The 22706-nt window shown below is 45.9% G+C and overlaps 2 long non-coding RNA genes across 6 annotated transcripts in view; both read right to left on the minus strand.

Annotated features, from left to right (window-relative positions):
• The window catches only part of LOC123380937, a 266481-nt gene that overhangs the window by 116070 nt on the left and 127705 nt on the right, over positions 1 to 22706 (minus strand). The window lies entirely within an intron of this gene.
• Positions 545 to 18130, minus strand: LOC123380938. Its single transcript, XR_006587381.1, has 3 exons — positions 17707 to 18130; positions 11708 to 11793; positions 545 to 712 (listed from the first exon to the last, which is right to left on the minus strand). It is a non-coding gene; the product is annotated as an uncharacterized LOC123380938 (long non-coding RNA).

A 22706-nucleotide genomic window follows, 5' to 3' on the forward strand; every position in this document is an offset into this window, starting at 1 on the left:
CCGGTGGGGCTGCTGAGGTCGCGCCCATGAAGCCGGCCCTGTGTCTAGAAAGGAGTGGAACTCTAAGAAATGAGTGTCTTTTGTTGTTTTTTTTTTTCCTCCCCTTCCCTTCTCATTAAAAATCTGATGTAATGAAATGAGACAGATTGTAAGAACTGGCTGGACAGAGAGATCCTGAGCAGTGGAATTTCTGCTAAGGCTAACCATTCAGGCTAATTATCCAGTTTGTGAATTATTCAGATACCTCAGTTGTCTTTCTTCTGGTTCTTTGAGTTATGTCGCTGCTGATAATTCAAAAATAAACGGTTCCATTCCCCCGGTTTTCTCCTGTACCCTGATAAATGACCACTGAAGAAACAGGTTAAAACCACAGGCTCACATATTTGGACTAAAAAACCCGGCTCTATTTATCCCTGATGTACTCACTGATTCAACACACGTTTATCGATTGCCTCCAATAGGCAGGTAAAACGGACAGTTCCTAAGACAAGGACCTGGAATTAGTCTGGACTCTGGTGGTTTCAAGAGACAGAAACTCAATCAATTAGTTTAAGCAAAGAAGGGATTTATTGGTTTACTTGACTATGAAGTCCTGGGGTCCAGCTCTGATATAGTGAGATCCAGAAACACAAATATCATGATCAGTCCTTCACAATGATCACGGGCAAAGATGAGACGCCAAGGTTAGCAAGACCTGGTCCCGTATCCATATCTGTAGTCAGAGGAGAGGCAGGATATCACAATTGTCCAGATTTACACAGGACAGGAAAGCAGTCACCTAATGGAAAGAAGGGTACTGAACACCAAAGGACAACAGGTACCCACTATTGGTTTTAATGGAAAAATTTTTTAAAGTTTACTTATTTATTTATTTAGAGAGAGAGAGAGCAGAGGAAGGGTGGAGGGGGAGACAGAGAATCCCAAGCAGGCTCGCCAAAATCAAGTCAGACGCTCAACTGACTGAGCCACACAGGCGCCCCTTAATGGAAAGTGTTTGAAATTGGGATCCAATGAAGCAAACATTTCTAAAGTTCCAAGTTCCTTCTCAACAAACATTTCAGGAAAGAAAAAAAAAAGAAAAAGCCTTATTCTGAGATACTATGAAAATGCATACGATTTTTAAAATAAAACCTTTCCTTCCCTAATATTCTAGACAGAGACTTTGTCTTCATGATTCCAAACATCTGGAAGAGAAATAGAAAACACGTAGGCAATCACCTCCCTGTTCCTAAATATCTAGATGTCTGGTGTCACTTAGCCATTTGCCACAGAGTGCGGGAGCCCCCTCACAGCAGAACTAGAACCAGGTTCAGATAGTAGTTTTCTGAGAACAGAGATAACCTATCTTGTCTTGTTTTTTTTTTTTTAGAGATGAATTAGCTCAGCCCTACTGGGAGAGCCAAGGATAAGGAGTAAAAACGAATACAGGAAAATTTTAAAGTGACATTTCCAAAGCTGACAGGGGTGATGTATTTCCTTAGTCTACCTGAATTCTGTTGTGGAAGGACGTAGTTAAAAGAAAAACTCATTGTAGCTCCTCCCAGGTTTGGTGTTGAAAACTCTGCTTGAAAAGTAGATACGGTGGGGTGCCTGGGTGGCTCAGTGGATTAAGCATCCGACTTCGGCTCAGGTCATAATCTCGTGGCTTGTGGGTTCGAGCCCCGCCTCAGGCTCTGTCCTGACAGCTCAGAGCCCGGAGCCTGCTTCGGATTCCGTGTCTCCCTCTCTCTCTGCCCCTCCCCCACTCGCGCTCTGTCTCAAAAATAAACAAACGTTAAAAAAAGCAGATGTCTTGACGGGGAGAAGACATGATGAGGTGTTAAGTTCTAGCCTCCGTTTTACCCTGGAACCTTGGGTAAGTCACCTAACCCGTCTGGCTTCTGCTTCTCTTCCTGTAAAGCACAGGTATTAGATGGAATCATCTTTCAGGTTTATTCTAACTCCACCATAATTATAATGAATAACTGGTTATAGGAGCGATAACAGTAACCCCTCACATTTTTTACAACACTTTACAGTTTATAAAGCATTTTCATGCATGGCTCATTTGATCCCCACAGTAAGCCTGCGAGCAGTACATTCAGTCCGACTCGGTCCCTTTGTGGAGTGGCCGTGTGGCGTGTGGTAGAAATGCCCCTGGACCAGGTCTTCCCGTGCTGTGAAATAGATCTCCAAACTTCAAAAGTGGGGTTAAGTGTTCGTGCATTATTAAAATCATCTTTTGGCACAAGCCTGACAGATTTCAGGCCATCAGGTCTCCTAGCGGTTCACTGACTTCTGAACAAAGCAGATCTGCATTCAAGGCTTACGTGAGTCATGACTTGGGGCTCCATAGTTACTCCCATTTAAAAGCCACCCAGAGAATGCAGGGTTGGGGCAGAGAGAGTACAAGAGGAGCCCGGAATGTCTTGTGATGCCAGAAAATAAGGGAGAGCTCAAAAAATGATGAGGGCTTGTTGATGGAACAGAAGAGCCAAGCCAGAGGAGCTCCTAATGGCTCAAGCTGGAACAGCTCGAGCCACGAAACAAATTAGGATAACACTGGATTATAACTCACTGAACGGAATGAATATCCCAAGTCCATGCTGACTTACTTATATTAATTAAGGAGAAAAGACTGCTTTTCCTTAGAGTAAAATCCCAATTAGTAAGTGTAGAAGGACAAAAAGAAATAGAAAAAGTTGTGGTAACAATAGGCACACTTCATAATAATCATTATTGCAGCTACGACAGCTACAGACGCTAACGTCAGCGGATGGGAGTTTCAGAAACAGAATCCGCTTAGTCTCATGGGAGCTCCCTCAAGATATTTATTAACTGGGGAAGAAAAGGTAGGGGAGAAAGCCGGCAGACCACACCTTCACCAAGAGATCAAGGTAAATATCGCCAGTAACAAGGTGCATCAACAAAGGATAAAACATCATTTCTGTGCGATTCTCACCAAATCTGCACAACCTCATTCCCATCGTGGGAAAACTTCAGATACACCCCAATTAAGGGTTAATCTACAGAAGACATGGTGAGTAATCTTCAGAAGGGTCAAGGTTGTGAAGACAAAAGCCTGAGTGAGGAACTATTTCAACTTGGAGAAGCCTGGGCAGAAAGAATAAGTGCGACGTGGGATCCTGGGCATAAGTGGCAAATTCCGCAAGATTCAAATATGGTCTTTGGCTTGGTTAATAGAATGGGATCAATGTCAATCTCCTGGTTCCGATCATTATACTATAGTTATACTATATACTGTCCTATACATTATACTATAGTTATATAACATGCTAATGTTCTATTAGGAGAAACTGGGTGAGAGATATATTGAAACACACTGTGCTGTGTTTACAACTTTTCTGAGTGTCTCGAATTAGTTCAAATACATTTTTGGATATCCCAGGAGACATTTTTTTTTATTTTTTTTTTAACGTTTATTTATTTTTGAGACAGAGAGAGACAGAGCATGAATGGGGGAGGGTCAGAGAGAGAGGGAGACACAGAATCTGAAACAGGCTCCAGGCTCCGAGCTGTCAGCACAGAGCCCGACGCGGGGCTCGAACTCACGGACTGCGAGATCATGACCTGAGCCAAAGTCGGACACCCAACCGACAGAGCTACCCAGGCGCCCCCCCCCCAGGAGCCATTTTAACAGTTCTCTGAGCTCCTCAAAAAGATAACGTGCCTGTGATAGCTAGAGTAACTGTAATAATCCATCCTGGTTCTCTCTCCAAAGGGTAGCTCTCTAGAGAGTGAGATCCATGGGAGCCCCACATTTTGACCTTGTAGGTTCACTGACAATCCAGCTATTGGAAACCATTCTGGGTTCTGGACCACTCATCAATGGGAAGGATTGCTAAACTTAACCCTCTTGGGAGACAACATAAGCACTGTCTTTATTGAATGCAGAAAGAGTGAGCTTCATAATCCCAAAGATATTTTTTTTTGGTAAAGTTTACTTATTTTGGACAGAGAGAGAGAGAGAGAGTGCGAGTGTGAGCTAGGGAGGGGCAGAGAGAGGGAGACACAGGAGCCGAAGCAGGCTCCGGGCTTGAGCTGTCAGCACAGAGCCTGACACGGGGCTCGAACTCACGAACCGTGAGATCATGACCTGGGCCGAAGTCAGACACTTAACCAGCTGAGCCACTCAGGCGCCACCCCCCCCCCCCAAAGATCAATAACAGAAGTATATTCCTAATTTCGATCACATCTATCTTGATTCTTTTTGCACAATTTCAAGAGTACGGCAACCAGAATTCTGCTAGGCTAAAACCTGTCCTTCGTTCCATCTCCAACCCAGCAATTTCTTTGCCGTCAGTGTCTGTTCTCATCCTTAATGGGTGGAGAGCACATGTTATAGCTTCATGTTTTCCACATCTTTTTTGGTTGTTGGTGTCCTTAAAAACACACAAATCTAAATCCGTTATGCATTTCCTGAGGGTGTGAACTGGCAGCAAATTTCGGTTCGAAGCCACATACACCACTGACAATTTTATGACACTGCTCGGTCGCGCACAAAGCCACACAGCTCCAGAGCTGAGGGCCACCGCCTAGAAATGAATCAACCTCCTGAAGCCGTTGAGTTTTGTTTTGGAAACTAGACTTACATGCTCCACATGAGCCACTGATGTCTGCTGTTCCCGGGGATTTGATGGGTAGAAAGAGGGCCCTCCCTCCCTGAATTTCTACTTGCCTTACACCCTGAGCCGCTGACCAGCTCGTATCTGATGGACTCCCTTTATCCGAGTTTGGGGGGTTGGCTTAAGGGGAGGTACAAGACGTGATCCCTAGACATGAGGAGCTTACAGTTTGGTACCAATATTAGTTGATGATTTAAACAGTTAAGCCCTAAATGAGAGGAACTTACTATGTAATATTTAGGGCAGCTGGAATCCAGGAAAGGAGAGCTGAACAGTCAGGAAAACTTCGATCAGGAGAGGGATTTCATCCATTCACACAATAAATATTTAAGTCAGCTCATGTTATGTGCCAGGCACTCCTCTAAGGGCTAGTGTCTCAGTAGAAAATGGACAAAAACAAAAACTAATAGATAAACAAGCTCATTTCGTATGGAAGGAAATAAATTAAGGAAAATTAAATTTAAAAATCAAGACTGGTGGAATGTATTCAGTTGATCTGCAGACTTAAGCATGGAATGTCCGGCCGGACAAACCCAATGCCGCAGCAATTTATGCTCAGGCTTTTGGAGCTCATTCTTAGGACCCCAAATCTCAAATTGATGTAAAGCGTTTGCACCTCTGCAGGCATCACGTTTCCACCTTAGACAGAAATAGGACTTGTGCCTAATAAGATTCAAACAGATCTCATCTCTGGCAGTTTTCTTTTAAATTCCCAGAATCAAGGGCTAAGGTGATTTTTTTTTTTTTTTTTTTTTTTTTTTGGCCATCATTTCTAGAAAGAAGAAACTATGCCAGAGAGAAAAAATGCCATTTTTTTCATGGATCGTAGCCCTATCATCACTTCTTTGGCTAAGTACATCTAAGTCCATTCATTCGACAGTCAACAATAGTGATTAAACATCTAGGACAGTGCCTGGGACACAGTAGGTATTCAATAAATGTTTGTCAAATGAAGTTATCACCTAGAATTTTGGTCTTAACCTTAAAATAATACAGGGTATGAAATGTGACGGGCATGCTTCTTTTACATAGCCTTTATACATTTATGGATCAATCCATTAATGTGACAAAGAGCTTTAAAAATAGAATGTATAACCTAGAGGCAAGTAGTCACATTATTATTATTCATGGAAGTTGTAAGACAATGTGCCTGGCGGCCCAGAGAGCTAATGAAAGTGTCCAATGAAGGGAAAATGATCTAAGGACACCCAACGAAAGCCATGGTATAGTTTACAGTATCAGTTAATGTCCTCAACCATCATTAAAGCAAGCCTTATGAGTATAAAGAAATTGCTACAGCCTTTATGGTTTCGTTAGAAAGGCCTCCCTCACTAACCGTACTTCCTTAGCCAGCCTGCAACGGTGTTAGACATTTATCACTAGGGAATCCATCTTTGAAGCAAAGGTCCTGTATCCTTCAGGTAGATGACGGTAGTTAGCAAAGTGGGCCTGATGAGCCCTGTCCATGGAAATGATAAAAACTCTATTTCACTCTTTGCCCAGAGCTCCCTTCCTCAGACTTCCCACCTTAGAAAATGGTACTTCTATCCTCTTGGTTATTCATGCCCAAAACCTTCTTTTATTCCTCCTGGTTTCTATAAAACATATCTCATCCATTAATTTCGTTCCAGCTCACTGTTGCAATCCTACTCCAGGCCACCATCATGTCTAGTCTCAGCCGATCATGCTGGTCATCTCCCTGCCAGGAATCGATTAGCCATGAATGTGTGATGCAATTATCATCAATGATATATGAGGGAAAATCTGCTGAGAGCTTCTGGGAAAGGCTCCCACACTCCTAAGAAGAGATATTTAGGAAGATATGGACTTTAATTCAATGGGACTTTGTCATTTCTAGATGTGACAAATCGCAATAGCTATCTGGTCCCCATGAAAGAAGTCAGCCTGGGGACAAAGCCAACACACCAAGACAGGCAGAACAGGGACATAAAGAGTTGGGGGCCTGATGATACTGATGAGCCTCTGGGTTAACTAACCTGAGAGCCACCCTAAACCTGAGCTACTTAAAAGATGAGATAATAAATGTCCTTAGTGTTTAAGTAAGTTTGGGCTGGGAATTTCAGACACTTGTAGCCAAAGGTATTTTCACAGATTCCGCCTCACAAGCCTCATTTCTTCTACCTTAGGCCAACTCCAAACCATTCTTCATGCAACAACCAAAGTGATCCTTTCAAAAGATAACTCTGGGTATGTGATTACGCTGCTCAAAACTCTTCGATGACTTTTCTTTCCACTTACAAAAATGTAAGGCCCTTCACGTAGTCCACCAAGCTCTATCAGTTATCTGTTGCTGCAGAACAACAAACATTTAGTAGCTCATCATTTCCGTGGGACAAGAGCTCAGGAGTGGCTTAACTAGGAGGTTTGGCTCAGTCTCCATAAGGTTGCAGTCAAGGTACTGGCTGGGACTTGACCAGGGCCAGAGAATCAGCTTTCAAAATGGCGCACTCACGGGTGCCACTGGGAGATCTCAGCCATGTGTGTCTTCTTAGCAGGGCTGCTGGAGTATCTCCAGATTGTAGCAGTTGGCTTCTGGCAGAGCAAGCGATCCAAGAGCAAGCAAGGAGGAAGCCACAGTGTGTTTTTCTGTCCTAATTTTGAACGTCGCACATCGTCACTTCCAGCACATTCTAGTCATTAAGGATAGACTGCACTTAAGGGGAAGGGAATTAGAATCTGCCTTTTGAAGGGATGACTACCAAAGAATTTGCATGGACAAACTGTAAAATTTCCCCCACAGGTTTTGCATGATCTGACCCGTGCCTACCTTACTTACCTCACCTGGCGTTGCTTTTGCCTTGGAGAAATCATGCCCCAGGCCCACTGGCTCCCCTGGAGTTCAACACATCCAGCATTTTCCCTTCTCCAGCTGTGGGTACATTCTGTTCCCACTGCTGGGAATGCTCTCTTTAATCCCTCACCTGTCTGGAGACTTCTCCATCTCTCCATCTCAGTTTCGATGTCACTTTTTCAGAAAGGCCTGTTCCAACCGCCCCCCGCTTAAGTAAGTCCCCCTGTTATCGTCTTTCTCAGCTTCCTACCTTGTCCCACCTGCCATCTGTCACAGCTGCAATGGTTTGACTCTTTTATTATTTTACTTGGTGAAGATGGCAAGGGTAGAGGCAATGATTTTAGTTGCCACCGTATCTCCAGAGTCTAGGAAAGTACTCACTACAAAACAATCTCCACAAATCCTGGTCGAGTGAGCGAACAAGTGAACAAATGCATCATCCTTGAACACACACAAGAAGGGGCCGGTCGCAAACCGGGGAGAAACACTGGATGTAAGTAGAACTGAGAAGTTAAAACTGTTGCCAGATGGTTGGATTCCGCAACAGAAAAGCAGAGCCAGGCTGGTATAAGGTAGGAAGTGGGTTTCGCGACCCCTGGGTGTAGGTGCCCCGAACATAAGACACGGAGCCACCCAGTGGAGACGGTTTATTGGCACAGCTCGGGCATCCACCTGCCCCACTCTTCCTCTTATTCAGTCCTGTTTTTCTGCCTTCACTGAGAGACCACGACTCCCAGAAACAGCGACGTTGGGGATGGGGGGATGGATGGACAAGTCGTGGCACTCTGCCATGCGGCTGTGAGGTCAAAGGTTAAAAGGGGCAGCATTAGGAGGGCCCGAGGGAGCAGCGTATTCTGGAGGGCAGCCTTTCACGAGGTAATTTTGGCAAGAGACGTTCTACAGACTTCTTCCAATGATCAAGGGCCCCATTATCCCCCGGCGTCAGAGGTGCCGAGATCCCTCCCCGTTCCCACGGTGCTGCACAACGAGAAGGCCTCTGGCAGATGCGAGAATCTGGCAAGAAGCAGTGACGATCCTCGACCTCCTCAGCTTCAAACCTGAAGGGATCTTTCAGTCCTGAGGCCACCAAAGGACCAAGGGGAGTCACCATCAACAATCAGGAGGCTGGGAAAGATTACTTCCGGTGACAAAGTAGTCGAAAGTCAGCATGGAGGTCAGTCAAGATTTCTGTGTCACAGTGTGTAGAGGAGAGCCTACTGTTAAAAACATTTTTTTTTTTTTTAAAACAGGAGAAATGTTATGTTCTGGGTCACATCGAAGTCACCCGATCTCCAAGAGTTCTCCCTTAGGCTCTATGCCGGCCACTAAATGTGGGTCCAGATCTGAAGGTGTGTCAATGAGAAATACGATAAGCCCTGTGCACGAGGCAGGCCGTCCCTCACCCACAGGTCACCACTTAATAAATACACCCTCGGCACCTTCACCTCTGGAGCCCTCATTCCAAACCACTTCACCTCATAGTACCATCCCCTCCACCTTCCCATGTTCCTAAACTCTGATTCGACACCAGTCGGAGCCTCACACTTGACCCCTGTTCCAACATCAAAGGTTGTTCCCCTACCGCCACCCACAGCTCCCCTCATCTGATGGACTTGGGTCCAGCTGCCCTCGGTTATTTCCCGTCCTGGTCCGGCCTTTTCCCTGGGAGGTTCCATCAGCCCCCGGGGCAGCACTCCTTGCCAAGTGGTCGCCCACCTCGGGTTAAAGAAGAAGAATAAACAGACAAAAGGCCCTAATAGCCCACGTCTAAACTGTCTCTGAGGGTCTGAGAGGGTCAGTAATTCAAGTAGGTGTGGGAAGCAGGCAGGGAAACGATTCATCTGACTCTTTCAGTTCAAAGGTAGGATGTTCAGACCCCTGTAAGCAAGGAACTCCTAGGGAAATAAGGCAGCATCTTCTGGAGAAATGGGGCCCTGAGACTAGAACTTGGGTTCGGTCTCCTTACCCACCCACTCACCCAAACACAGGGCCGGGGCTGGGTCTGAGGGCTTGACGTTGCACTGAACCTGCTGATCAAGGTCAAAAGCTCCCAGCCACAGGGGTGGATAGTGGCAGGGACAGGATGTACAGGAAGGAAATGGAAACACTCGAGGGATTGGCTCTCAGCTCCTCAGTCTCCCGCTGCTATGATGATTCTCCTCCGCTCAAAGCTGCCAACGGCTACACTTTAGAGGACAGGTTCCTAGCCCAGCGCACACCATCTGGCCTGAGCCGCTTCTCTCCCTGGTCCATCTAACCTCCAGAGAGAGGAGGAGAACAGAGCTTCATTCCAATCGAGGCCCAAGGGGATGACTGGGGAGCAGGGGACTCCTTTGATAGAACCATAACTCCTATTAGGGTTGGACTGGCCATCAGGATTGTGTCAAGGTTGCAGGGTTTTCAGAACTTGGCAGGGAGTTGAGTTTGTAGATGGCAGAAGGAGGAAGTGTTCGGGGGTGGGAAGCCAGACACGGGTTGGAGACCAAAAAATAAAGGCAGGTAATTCTTGAAGGGGGGTTGGAGATGGTTCTAGAACAGAGCAAATGGTTAGGCCTCAGATGTCCATGTTGAGGGCAGCTCTGAGTGGTCAGGGGGAGGTAGGGGGGACATGGATGTTGAATTGGGGGGGGGGGTTGGATTCTGCCTGGGCCTCATGCAGCTTCATGAAGAACTGACCACAGCCTCTATCATGACCTTATCACACTCATACTCCAAAGACCGGATTTCCCAAACTCAGTTCTTAGGGGATTAAAGTCAGAGTACCTTTCTGTGGTGAAGCATGAGCACTTTCCCGAAGCAACAGCATAATTTTAAAACCAAATGTCATCCATGTTTGCAATCTAACATATCTTTTGTGGGACATCTACATGGCTCAGTCAGGTAAGCCTCAGACTTCGGCTCAGGTCATGATCTCGCAGTTGGTGAGTCCGAGCCCCTCATCGGGCTCTGTGCTGACAGCTCGGAGCCTGGAGTCGGCTTTGGATTCTGTGTCTCCCTCTCTCTCTGCCCCTCTCCTGCTGTGCTCCGTCTCTCTCTCTCAAAAATAAAATGAACTAAAAATAAAATAAAATATATTCTGTCAGCCGCAGGATATATTCTTTCACTAACCTCAGAAGTATTTCATGTAAAGTCGAATCAATCTAGATCACTAATTTTTTATAGTCCTCATTCTTAAATGAAAGAGAATAATTTCTTATTTTTTAATGGACTGTTATTGGCTCCCTTTTGTCATTCAATGTATAAGACTGCGTTGTTACAGGGTCTGCACTTCACAAAGTGCAACTCTAGTAAGAAATCTACTTCTAAAAAGTAGAAATGGCAAACAGCATCTGAAAATATTCTGGTGCACTGGCTATGCTGTACAATCTCTTACAAAAAGAAACACATGTTTGAGAATGTGTGTGGTTGAGCAATATGGGGAGCTTTCTTACCCAGCATCACGCCTAAGATTCAGGTACTTTCCACCAACGTTGTGTAATGGCCACTGTCACCTTCTATTACAGTTTCTAAAACGTCAGGCTTCACAGAACCCATTTCCTTAGAGGTCTTTGCCCGTCATTAGAGCAAGTTCTACCCAGTGACAGTGGGTGGTAGCACTTTAGACAGGCCTTTTTAGAGATTGAAATATATCACCACTCACATCACCTTTTATGAAAAAGTAATGGTGTGCTTACGGGGAAAGGTTTGACAATTTGGTACAGCTATGATTAGAACCTCGGAAATAATTAGGTCCTACCCGACCAATAAGCCCTCCTCCCCAGTGGCTCCCCCTTACTAGCCTCCCATCCCAACCATCACCCTCCAATTGCCTCCCTAACCATCTTCTCCCAAAGGCCCTGCCCGCTGCCCCATTGCCCTGCCCCATCAGACTCCCTGGTCATCTCTCTGGTCAAGCTCCCTCCATCTCTTTTCATCAGCGCCCCCACCAATGGACTTCCCCATTTCCTTCCTCATCAGCTGCCCTCCTTGAGGGGTTACTGAGTGACTTATCTGTAAAAGGAGCAATGGCAGAATGAAGGTGTAGAACCTCTTTGTTATACGCAGCAGCCCCCTACCCCGAAGAATCTGGATAAGACAGTCTGGAACAGGTAGCTGAATAGTTTGCCCAGGTGGGGCTTCTATTCCCCACACTCTCACTCCTGGGATGTCATCTTCTTGGGGAAATACCTAGAGATAAGATATTGGTTTAACTTCTCCATCCAGCTGCCCATATGAAGGAAATCGAAAGAAAGAAAACTGCACATCCCTTCTGCATCTTACACAGACATACCTGTGTATCTCCTTCAGCTTCAGTCGTGAGCAGCAGCAGGCAGGGGCAAGAGAGGAAGCGGACCAGTCCCTATCCTCCTGGTAACCCTGAAGAATTGAGCACATAAACACTGAAGCAAGTTCTTACTTTTCCAAGTTGTCCATTTAGTTTTGCATGTAGGTTAAAATATTGTTTCTCAAACCTCCCGGATGGCATGAAGGCCAGTGTGCTCCTGGGATGGAAGGCCGACAGGAAGGGATGGAATCTGGGATTTAAACTGTATTTTTTTTAGCAAATACAGCAGGAACCTTTGAAGACACAGACTGACCCTTGATCACAATTTGGTATCTACTTTCCTAATCCTTAACTGCTGTCCATCTGGACTATTTAAGCTAGTGACTGCTTCATCTGACCCTAATTTTTAGGTCCAGGCCTGATGAAAACTCATCTGAAGCACCCGCTTTCTCCGATCCCTTCCTTTGATGGGAAGAAAAGCAGTCAGAAGATGGTTCGTTACTAATAAAATTATGCAGAGGTTCTGGGTTGCTTCCATTTTCAACTTTAACGAAACTCAAGTCAATACACATTGGGTGCCTGGAACCACAGTGGCTCTCCCCCTTACGGGCCTGTGAGCATTCACAGCGGGCAATTCTGCCCTTCCAGAGTCCCTGGCTCACTTTTCTTCCCATCTTGCCGGAAGCAAGAGCCTCGCACCAATCAGAACTGGTTCGGACCCATCCCATATCACACTGTATGGGAACAAGGCACTGGCCTTTGCCAAGTGTTGGCCTCCAGATGTATGAAATGGGATAGAAACACCTGCCATTTCTTCTCTCTGTGTGTGTCTATGCCCCTCCTGAAGGAAGTTGTTTCCAGTTACCCCGAAGATAAACTTTCAGGGCAAACTTCTAAAGGAGCTTGTATTCCGATCAGGACAGCTCTGAAACAATTCAGACAGCAAGCATACACGGCTGTAAAGGAGACTGGTGCGAGAAGGAAGTATAAAGGCCAAAGAAAAAATGAGCGACGCATGTGTGGATTGGAAGTTATGTTGTCAGCTCCTTACCGCCTGAGTGCAAAAGGAACAAGATGTTCTTGGGTTCTCGTCCATCCCCTCCCCGCTTGAGTTTTCCGTCCGTGGAAGTATAACTAGGGTATCTACTCTCCAAATCATTCAAGTGACAGAACAAGAAAAAAAAAAACAAAAACAAGCAAACTTTTTTTTAGTTCCCCTCAAGTTCCCCTAAGAAGGCAGGTCTTTTTTCAGACCAATGATCGCTAAGGCTCAGGCGAACAACAGAAATCTAGGAGGCTCTCAAGATATGATGCTCTGCCCGGTGACCCTTGCTCTGTGCCCAGCTGGCCCACAGAAGGAAGTCACAAATCTGGTAGTGGTTCGGGGCGGCAGCCAAGCTTCTTTTTGGCTGCCTTTTTCTCCTCCTGGCTCCCCTCTCTTTTCTCCTGGCTCACCCTAACTCCCCAGAACTAAGGGTTCTGCTCTATAACTTATAATGCCATAATTTGGAGAATTCGGAGGTACCCTCTGACCCCCGTGCATCTGGCAATCCATTTGAACCTCCCTCCCACCAGATAGATGGGACCACGACCTCCCCCCAGCGGTCAGGACTGCCATGGCTTTGAGCCCTCCTCACCATGGCTGTACTTGGAACCCGTCTGACCTCCCCCCAAGCACCACGACGGGAGGTCGGATGGGTTCAACACCCAGCGACACAGCTTTGGCTTCAGATTTCAATTTTGGAAAGTTCCATATTACAGATGAACCCCTCACCTGAATACCCTTCTGGGCCCCGCCCCCTCGGTACCTGCCACCTGTCACGGGAGAGTAGTTGTTCCTCTTCTATTTATCTTTTCACCCGGGTTTGGTGTGTGGCGTTTTCCTTGTTATTAAATAACCAGGGTATGTGTTGATTTTGCTCTGGCCGAAGAGCGTTATACACATAACAGAACAATAAAAGCACCAAAGAGCACCTGTCACTGTTCTGCTCAACTGTGCTTAACTATATTGCCCACATAGTTCAAGGAAGGATAATCTCGCCCAGAGACAGCAGCATCTGGCTCTTGATGCAGATCTCCCTATAGGGATCCTTCTCGGGAGCCCTCACGGAACCTAACCTCCTTTGTCACTGCCACGAAGCTGTCTATCCATCCTCCTCCATTCTGCACTTTACGCCGTCACCGATGTATCTTAGAAGAAACGATAGTGCTCAAAAGCCTTATGGACTAGGTCAGGCAGAGATCCGCGTCTCCATTTTGCAGAATAGAGAAAACTTAACTCATTCTCAACTCTAACGGTTAGGAAATGGATCTCAGGGAAGACTGGTTGCCGCAGATCAAGGCACTCGCTGTCACACCATGCTGCCCGAGCGGTCAGACCCGTGGAAGAAGTCTGCGGCAGGCACCTGCCTTGGCTCACGAGCTATAGCAGTAGAGAAACTGCATCGTGTGCCGGGAGGACTCTGGAGGCGGCGGCCGCTGCAGAAGAATGGGGAGGGAGGAGGGTGACAGTCGGGGTGCTCCAGGACCTGCCGTGGAGCCAGACATGCCAGGAGCAAGCAGTCTGACTTACAGGTGATGCGTTCCTGAGGTGGCACAGAGACCAGTCCCAGAACTAACGAACGACCTCACCAGTCCCAGTGAACTGCAGTGACTGCAAAACCATACTTTAAAAAAAAAAAATACTCATTCGCTTTGAGTGAGAGAGGATGAGTGGGGAAGGGGTAAAGAGAGAAGGGAACAGAGGATCCAAAGTGGGCTCCATGCTGACAGCAGCGAGCCCAGTGCGGGGCTTGAACTCACAAACTGTGAGATCATGACCTCAGCTGAAGTCAGAAGCTCAACTGACTGAGACACCCAGGTGCCCCCAAAACCATACTTTTAAAAGGGAGCCAGACAGGGTGCCTGGGTGGTGCAGTCGGTTAAGCGTCCGGCTTCAGCCAGGTCACGATCTCGCAGTCTGTGAGTTCGAGCCCTGCGTCGGGCTCTGGGCTGATGGCTCAGAGCCTGGAGCCTGTTTCTGATTCTGTGTCTCCCTCTCTCTCTGCCCCTCCCCCGTTCATGCTCTGTCTCTCTCTGTCCCAAAAATAAATAAACGTTGGAAAAAAAAATTTTAAAAGGGAGCCAGACAATACAGGTGACACAGACCAGAGCTCCGACTCCAGCAGAAAAACTGACTCAAGACCATGACGCCCCTCTCCCCAAAAGAGAATTTGTCAGAAGGAAGGCAGGTAAGACTGTCCTGGAAAGATGCTGATACGGCCCTAAAATTTACATGACTTCAGTGAATGCACACCACTGATTGGATACACAGCTTCTGCCTTAAACAAAGAATAAACTTACGGGCTGTGGGATCTGGGGGACTGTCTTCTGTCAAAATTAAGTTTTAAATACTTCTCCCAATTCCTAATCCCGTTTCCCTGGCTAAACGGATAGTAGCCATGGACCAAAGTTCTGCAGCATAATCCTTTTTGGGGTCAAAAAGTGACCTCTGGCTAGCCTCTGCTGTGAAGCACCCAAAAATGTAAATAGAAATATCCAAAAGGAGGGGCACCTGGGTGGCTCAGTCGGTTAAGTGTCCAACTCTTGATTTCGGCTCAGGTCACGATATCACGGTTCACAGGACCGAGCCCTGCACTGGGCTCTGCGCTGACAGCCCGGAGCCTGCTTGGGATTCTCTCTCTGCCCCTCCCCTGCTCGCGTGCTCTCGCTCCCTCTCAAAGGTACATTACCATTTTTAAAAAAACCCAAAAGGAATAAACGGGAGAATTCCACCAGGATTACCTCCCCACCCACCTCTCAGGTCACCAAGCCTCTGTCGGGAAGGAGGGGCCGGCTGCAAACTCATTCCAGTTGGTGCAGAAGCACCAAGCACCTGCTGTGGGAGCCAGAGAGGAACGATTGCCCCCTTCTCACGGGCCTTTGCTAGGTTTCGGCAGACGGTACTAGACTACGCGTTACTAGGAGGTGGGCCTGGAAAACACGCTTCTGATACCGGGGCGCTACCCTCTCCAGCCATGAGCCACTTTTACTCTCCAGAGTACAAGCAGCCACAGACGATGTGCACATCGATGGCTGTGTTCCAATAAAACTTTATTTACAAAAATAGGCAGTAGGCCAGATCAGCCCATGGGCTGTGGATGGCCAGCCCCTGTACTAGATTATTACCGCCCTCTTTATCAAAGCCTGCCTGGCCCATGTCCCAGTTGCTATGATTTGCTTTGTAAGCCCCATGATAACATGAGGATCTTCTTACTTTCCTGGATGGGGGCACCTCAAGCTGTCTCCCCTGCCAAGTGCCACAGGTACATTTATTAAGTTCTTCGGATTATGTGGTCCATGTCAAAGGAAGAACTCTCACATGGGTAGTTCTGGGCATGTTTACAGACCTAAGGGGGGCTGAGAGCAGAGACACTCAGTCACATCTTACCGTGCCCATCCTCCGTTGTAAGACCCGGTCTCAGCTGTAGGTCATGGTCCACGTGAGTGCGTTACATCCCCTCTCGCCACCCCCCCCCCGCCCCTGTGCCTCCATTTGACAAATGAAAATGCCACATTCTCTTAATGCTATTTGAAATTAAAACTACATCAAACATCTTCCCAACAGGGGTAATCGCTGCAATGTTTTCAAACAACACACACCCTTCCATTCCTACTGCTACCCCCCGACTACTCCAGACCCTGACAGGACCCTCTAGGAAGAAAGAGCCTCCTCCACCTCCTTGGGATCACCGTTCCAGGTAGCTGAGATGCTATTCACAGCATTCCAGAGTCTTAAATACGCACAGAATTTTAGGGTGGGAAGGAATCCAGAATACACAGAGTACAACACCCTCTCCCCGCCCCCCATTCAATTAAGAAGTTTTCAAGACCTTCTTGTTTTGAGACCTGTGGGTCAAAAATGGGGGGCCGTGATGGTCTAGAACGACGCAACGTCCCCTTGCACTTGGGGCAAATTTCGGCACTAACACGATGTCTTTGCACACCAAAGTGGGAAATGGCAGTAAGTTCTGGGTAATTCGAACAACAGCTGTCCCTGTGGTTTCGGGGCTGTGGTTCGCTTCTTAATCAAAAGGCATTCGGCCTACAGGAAAGGGGTCCTATAAATCACAGGAAGTTTCAAGAAGTCAACAAAAGGATTCCAGGCGGGAGGCGGCCAGAGAGAGAGAAATCTGATCTTAGTCTGTTTTATTAAGTTAACATTTTTCTGCCGACATTTGTCTTCTCCCCTCTAAAATTCCTCAACTGACTTTAAGGATAAAGACGCAAATCTATCGTTGGCAAACCCTAGAGTGGGTGGGCCATGATTCTACTCTCCCCTCAAATATCAGCTTCAAGACAAAATATAATAACTCCAAATTAGCTCTTCGTCATGAGCAATAAATTATACATAAGTTGAAGTTCACAGCCAGAGAAGTTGAGACAGCCCTGATAACAGGCTAAAAAGATCACGTCTCAGGTAACAGCATAAAGGCCTCATCTGGCTTTTTACCCAATATTATGGTTGGTTTAATGGCAGGAGGTGTTCAGAGACTACCTGCTAGTGTTTTAGGAAGCATTTCGCACTACCCTAATGGACAGCTCGGTCACACAGAAGCTTCCTTCCTTCCATTGGAAGAAAGCAGGCTGACTGGGATTTTAATACCAACGTTTGTGCTTCCTGCATCCATGCGAATACACGAACGCCGCTGCTCCCGAGCATCCTTTCCGATATTCCAAGAGCAAGAGAATCCCCTGCGCCCACTCACATTTTGGCAGACACATGGGAGAATCCCTTTCCTTTAAGGAACACTCTCCCCGACAGCTGCGAGGGGGCTTGAGGTGCTCAGATATGAGAGACTGTTTCTGGAAGTCTCCTGTTCAACTTGCTTCCCTTCATACTTTCAAAGGAGCCAAGTTTGGGAAAATGGGATTTGACTACTGAGAACTGGGGGATTTCGCCCTGAGAAGACAGTAGGACTAGTTTCACGGCATTTTTCTTTGCACGCCACTTTCTGGCTCGTTACCTGGCTGGAGGCTGGAACCGGCGATGGTCCGGCCAACGCTGGTGTCAACACGGGCAAGGCTCCTTGGAGTCACTCTGTGAACAGACTTGGCCTGTGGGTAAATAATGTAACGATGCGGCTGCTCAAGGTCGGCGGATGGGTCCCCCGAGGCTCTGCAGCCTGGGAGATGTCCCATCTGACCCACCAGGAGAGCCACAGGCAGGGAACCACTCCTCTGTGCTCGAGGCTGGCATGGAGTGCTGCCAGTGAGCCAGTGTGGACCCAAACACTAACCCTAAAGGACTCAGTGGGAAAGAATAATACGATTGATTTATAACTACCCACCTCTTCCTAAAAAAAGGTTTGGAACCCCCTAAGTATCAAATTGAATACGCTAGAGCAGGAGTTTGCAAGGAAGTCCCCAAAAGCTTAATCCTCTTTTACAAATAAAGTTTTATTGAAACCCAGCCATGCCCATTCGTTTGCATATTGGCCATGGCTGCGTTCACTCTGCAAGAGGGGCGTTGAGTAGTTGTAAGAGACCGTATGGCCCGAAGATCCTGAAATATTTATGACGCGGACCTTTACCAGAAAGTTCGCAGGCTCCTGCACTAGGAAAAGATAAGAGAGAGAAAACATTGACAGCGATTTGCTCCTAGAGGTGGCTGTTATAAATGAATTCACACACCGGAGTAAAAATTAGATTCACCTTAAACAGCCAACAGGGTAGAACAATGGTTGGGGAAACATGGTCGACACGTGATGAAATAGCACATGACCATCAAAAAGTGCATTTGTAAAAAAAAAAAAAAGTGCATTTGTAAACGTTTTTAATGGCACATGGAAGGACTTACAGTATTTGTTACGTGAAAAATACAGAATACAAAATACATTACCAATGAAACTCAACGGAGCAAAAGAGGTTTTATCACCAGAGGGAAACAATACACCAACACTTCAGCATTTGAGAACTGGAAATGTGAATGGTTTTTAATGTTTGCATTACACTTTTAGGGTTTTTAAGTCATTTCTGCAACAAATATTTTTTCAGTTTTACAATAAGAATTAAATAAAGAGTTTAAAATGATCTTATTGAGGAGCTGCTGGCTGCCAAGTTAGAGAGAGACGGGGAGACAGAGACAGAGAGTAGAAGGAGGAGGGAGAGGAATTAGAATTAGAAGGAGGAGAAGGGGGGGGGGAAGGGCAGAAAGAGAGAGAGACGGTGGGGGGGGAAGGTGTTTGCTAAAAAGCATTTTCAGTTTCTAGTGAAGCCAAAATATTCTCCCGGCAGAAAGTGTTCAGGGTCTGCAGTGATGAAAGTAAAGATCTGTGGGCTGATTTCTACCTGCTTCTCAGGTTGGAGATATTTTCAGGAAGGTTCTTGAGAAAGGTGACCAAGAGTGGTCTCTCTATGGTTTTTGGAAAACAAAAAATTAGAAGCCCCCAAAATGTCTTGTAGGTATTGACCCAAACATTCATGCAAAGACTTACCTGGAATGCTTAGTAAAACTTATCATATCCCCTGGGGGGGAAAAAACCCACAATACCAAAAATGATGCTAGCGTCTCTGCTTGAATTCATGGCGTTTTTTCGCTGTGGTTGTGATTGTGGAGAGCTGCCTAATCGCAAAATTGGAGCTAGAAAAGCTGACAGACCGAAGTGTTAAAAATACAGACTCGGCTGTTTTTCCCTAACTAGACATTGAAGCTACACGGCAGAGTGATAGATCGTTGCAGACTGTGTGGCCAGCAGAATGGACAAAGCTTTTATTCCCTATTTACTCCTACACAAAGCTTTTGACCAAAGATGCAGAAAAGAAAGTGGATGTTTATTAAATTACACCAAATCACTTCAAACGTAAAGAAAAGACGAAGACAAAGAGCATAATTTAATCTATAAAAGCCTGTCAACTTCTTTATTCCCTCCATTGTGAAGGCAAAGAAACAGAGTTGTGTCTTCCTGACGTCGCAAGAAATCCCCTTAGAATTCTAATCCAAGCCCATTTAGCCACATTAAATTGGGGAGTGAGGCTTGATTACTGTGAAACGCAGAAAGTAGGACAAACGGAGAGACAGTCATATATCAACGAGTTTCTAGAGCCTTGGAAGACAGTCTTTGAACCCTGAAAAGAACTACCCAGAATGAAAAACAGAAGGAAGATGTGTCGAAAGCATTTAAATCGCTAGTCACACCATCCACACTGCTCACCCCCAGAGATCTGACACAAGGAGTGAGGTCTCCCTTACCTCTAGCCCAAGTGCAGAATAATCTTTTTACCACCAAATTCAAACACATCAGTGAGTCTCCTGGTCCTGATTTAGATGAAAAGAGAGCTGGCAACTCATATCCAGAGGGCCCATGAGTTAGCAATTGACCAAAAAATACCTTTCTCTAAAATAAAAATATTACTGGTGTCCCACCTCTTTTATGCATTGCAAGGAAGTATGCTGACGAAGAAAAAGACTCAGAGGCTGTGTGGGTCAAAAATGCAAAGACATGTTTGAAATCAAATTGGCTCTCTTTTAGAGTGGTGCCATTGACCTCCTAACAGGGGAAGCACCTTGGGTCAGCACTCTGGCTTTAGCGGGGACAGAAAATTAAGGCTGGGTGCACAGCAGACATAGTGGTTCTGGAGGTTTCTTTAGTCAGAATTTTTGTTAAAAAGACATAAAAATGAAGATGCTTTTATTCTGGTCTTTCGTAAGATTGAGAAAACATCAATTTTCCATGTTCATATCATTTTCGCAACATAAAGTAACTTTGGGAAGAGCATGATGGCCACCAAATCTCATCCCCTACGATGTCACCACAAGTTACTACCATTAAGAGTAGAATAGCATATTTTAAAAATACTGTACTTCATTCATGTAAAATGCTGTTCATTGAAAGACGCACTTTCACGCGATGAGAAAGTCAAAAGAGAGAGAAAAGGAAGGAAAGGAAAAGAAAGAAGCAAGACGATTATGGAAGCAAGACACCAACGACTGTCAGATGCATCGTGATTTCAAAAATGATAAGAGTTAGGGGGAAAAAATGTATATTAGAGTTGATGAAAATGTCAAGTTTTTCAAATGGCTGAATGACCTACCCTTCACCAATTCCTTCAGAAAATACGTGAGTTGGAAATGTGCCTTCGAGCTTTCGGGGCAAGCAATGGCTACTTCCTTAGTTACTAGTAACGCCTTCCTACACCTGTACAAAAGGAGAATGGCAACCTGTTACCTAGGTTGGTTGGATAACCAGATGGGTACTTAGGTCAACATTCTGGTTAATGAAGAGTTATATGCATCATAACAAGGGTACATTTTTTAAACAATTGAAACATAGCATCATTTATTTAGTATTAAGACGATATTAAACACTATTTACTCTTTGATGATATACTTACTGCCTCAGGGTCATAATTCAGGACATATTGTCCAATGCACAATGGAAAGGGGGTAAATAATTATTAAATAATATATAATTATATATTGCTAAATATATCATTATATCAAATATATAATGATATAAAATAATAATTATATATTATTAAATATATAATATTAAATAATAAGTCATTTCATTGGCAGGTAATTTAAGGCCCTCTCTACTCCTAAAATGGTCTCATCAGAAGATAGAAATTGCCGGGGCGCCTGGGTGGCTCAGTTGGTTAAGCGACTGACTCTTGGTTTTGGCTCAGGTCATGATCTCACAGTTTGTGGATTTGAGCCCTGCTTTGGGCTCTGCCCAGTAGTGCACAGCCTACTTGGGGTTCTCTCTCGCTCTCCCCACCCCTCCCCCACTCACTGTGTCTCTTTCAAAATAAATAAACTTAAATTAAAGAAAGAAAGAAAATAGAAATTGCCACGATTCGTGGAACCAGGACCCATTCAGCTCAATATTCTGTTGCCAAGAACAGCCCTGAGTTACTCGTGGTAATGACTCTGTGATGCCTCCATCACAGAGGCATGGCATGGCATAGGTACTCTTATTAACCATGCCATTTCATAACCCACATTCTTTTCTAGACCCCTATGGATTCCTGTTTTCTCCTAGCTATACCACAGCACCGTGAATAAAGGGAAGATCTTCCACAGTCCTCTAGCCCAGCGTCACCCACTAGAGCATCCCTGGATTGCTCAGTCTCATGTCTGGCCTGAAGAAAGCCCTCGATAAACAGCTGTCGAACGAGGGATCACATCACTGCCGTGTCAATATCAAAGCAGGGTCTGACCAGCCCAGAGGAGACACGGAGGAACACATCTTGACTTCAAAAACTTTATTTCCGTGAACACAGCTTATGATCACGTTACCTTTAATTCAGCTGCAACGCACTATTGGTACCTACGGAGTCAACTGAGACCCCAAGGGAGACGTAGCCCTCGTTCTGTATTTGTGGATTTGGTTCTCTATCTGTGTCTCTTGAGGCAAGAGGTGTTTAGCCCCGGGGGGTCCAGGCTGAGCTTCAACGACCAGCTGTCCTCAGGGCACAAAACAACAAGCTCCCAAGGGTGGGATTTACTATCATATCGTCAGTGATGAGAAGAGGGCCTGACACACAGTAGATATTCAAGGAATATTAACTGAATGAATGAGTCCCCTCACATTTTTATTTTATTAGATTCGGTCCATGCTTCAAGTTGCTCAAGGTGCCTGGGGACCTTGAGGAGGGTCAAGCGACCGACCGTAGGAATCCCTCTCGGCATCCAGCTGTGTATACCCATGAATAGCAAACTACAGACCACAGGCCAGGTCCAACCGATCGCCTTCTTTTGTACAGCCCACGAGCTAAGAGAGCTTTCACATTTTTAGGTGAAATGTGAAAGGTTGGGGAGGGAAATTTCAAAGAAGAACAGTATTTCATGACAAGTGAAAACGATACGAAATTCAAATTTCAGCATTCAAAGCAAAGTTTTATCAGAACACAGCCATGCTCCTTTGGGTACGTGTTGTCTGTGGCTGCTTCTAAACTACGACAACACGGTTGAGCAGTTGCACCCAAGACCCACAGAGCCTGAAAACTTAACTTTTTTAGTATA

This window comes from Felis catus, chromosome D2 (assembly GCF_018350175.1).
Source record: "Felis catus isolate Fca126 chromosome D2, F.catus_Fca126_mat1.0, whole genome shotgun sequence".
NCBI lineage: Eukaryota > Metazoa > Chordata > Mammalia > Carnivora > Felidae > Felis > Felis catus.